Source organism: Zingiber officinale, chromosome 3A (assembly GCF_018446385.1).
Source record: "Zingiber officinale cultivar Zhangliang chromosome 3A, Zo_v1.1, whole genome shotgun sequence".
Classification (NCBI taxonomy): domain Eukaryota; kingdom Viridiplantae; phylum Streptophyta; class Magnoliopsida; order Zingiberales; family Zingiberaceae; genus Zingiber; species Zingiber officinale.
Genome location: NC_055990.1, coordinates 106,730,730 through 106,732,588, shown reverse-complemented (window position 1 = coordinate 106,732,588; position 1,859 = coordinate 106,730,730). Strand labels below are relative to the sequence as shown.

The following is a 1,859-nucleotide window of genomic DNA, read 5'->3' as shown; positions in this document are numbered from 1 at the left end:
ATGGAGCAATCTATCGCACAGCATGCGATCATGCAAATGGTGCATGTCACTAAGCATGGTAATATACTAAACCAACCTCTGGACATATAACAATGGGCACCATAGTGAATAGATCAAATCAAGATATACTGATCAATAAGGTATCAAACCTAAGTCCTAAACATGTGAAACATGGTTATATCACTACCCATGAGCATGTGAAATCAGATAGGTATCAACACGAAATGCCAACAAACAATCAATCCAACAAGTAACATGTATCGGGCAGTGATTAACCGAAACAAATAAGAAAACAAAATTAATGCAACTTGTTAATTTCATTACTAAGCATATCAAAGACAATAAGTCAAAAGTACCCGCCTCCGATAAGAAAAGTCCAATCCGACTCCGAGATACTCGTCTCGTGTCAAAATCCTGTGTCACAATATTTAATTTAGTTAATTCTATCATGCCTTCATTAACTAAACCAAATCATAATTTCATTAATCAATTAGAGTTAAACTCATTAACCCTAACCCTTTTCACAACTACAATGGATTAGGTATCTCCAATTATCTACAACGAAAAAATCAAATTCCTCCACAATACCTCAACCACCGTTGCTGTTGCTGCTGAAGCAAGGGCTACTGGATGGGGTTGCTGCTGGAAGTCTTGAACAAACTAAAGCACACTTTACAAGTCGGACACTTCACTCTAAAATCACCACTCTGCTGTAAAGAAGAGAGTGGCACCGGTAATGGTGCACTAGGGCACAGCAGCAACACAGGGAAAAGAAATCTCCACCGACTGGTCCAAGCAAGGTCAAGCACTGAGATCACTAACATAGATCAAGCCATAATCCAAATTCCACATCACACAATACTACTCAAATTTCACCAATTAGGGTATAACACTCACCTCCCAGATCACTGCTAGGGCACTAGATGTGTGACCACAGTGAAGAAGGTGTGGAGGCAGTGGCACGCAGAGGCAGTGGCGCAGAGATGAAGAAGTCGGCGTCGGCACGGTGCAGATGTGGAGCGGTCGTGAACACAAGGAGGAGAGCCGGCTCTCAGCGGTGTGCGGCGGTGGAGAGGCCGAACACAGAGAAGAATCGGCGCGTTGCCGTGAACCCAACCCTCTAGGGCACGCGAGTTCGGCGGCTGGCGGCAGGAACTCAGGCTGCCGGCGGTTGAAAGAATTGTGCTAGGGCAGAAAAGAGGCCGAGAGCGAGGGTGTCCGGCAATGGCTCGTCGGACCAGAGGAGGAATCGAGAGAAGGGCGTCGGCGGCGTTGGGTGGCTAGGGCAGGCGGTCGGGCGGCGGTGCTAGGGCTCCGACAAGGAACCGGCTGCCGGCGTTCGGGAAGAAGAAACCGCCGGCGTCGGGCGCGAGAGAAGAAGAGAGGAACGGATTAGGGCTCGGCACAGTAACGAGGGAAAAAATATATAAATAAGGAAAAGAAAAGGAAAAAGGAAAAGAAAAAAAATAAAACTTTTCCTTATTAAAACTGGGTAGCCTAAACAGGCTTTTCCGGACCCCGTTTTTATCCCCGTTAACTCGTCCGTACGAGCTCCGAAAAATTCCCGAAAAATATCCAAAAATTCCGGAAAATTCCCTTATTAATATTCGTCATTTTTCTGGTATTTTACATTCTCCCCCACTAATAAAAATTTGGTCCCCAAATTTCAGTATCTACCATCAGCAAGTACTAATAACAGATAATAGAGTATAAATGCTGAACGGTAAATAAATCACATACCTCATGTGAAAAGATGGGGATATCGAGCTCGGATAGTATCCTCGAGCTCCCAAGTAGCCTCCTCGTCTGAATGATGCTGCCATCCGACTTTAACCAGCCAGATAGTCTTGTTCCGCAAC

At 45.4% G+C, this 1,859-nt stretch overlaps 1 long non-coding RNA gene across 2 annotated transcripts; it reads right to left on the bottom strand.

Annotated features, from left to right (window-relative positions):
- Positions 1–355: 355 nt before the first annotated feature.
- Positions 356–1,235, bottom strand: LOC122053939. 2 transcript variants are annotated; one of them, XR_006132458.1, is made up of 3 exons: positions 898–1,235; positions 589–808; positions 356–414 (listed from the first exon to the last, which is right to left on the bottom strand). It is a non-coding gene; the product is annotated as an uncharacterized LOC122053939 (long non-coding RNA). The 2 variants fall into 2 exon arrangements; XR_006132459.1 differs by having other exon boundaries at positions 589–817; positions 898–923.
- Positions 1,236–1,859: the final 624 nt, after the last annotated feature.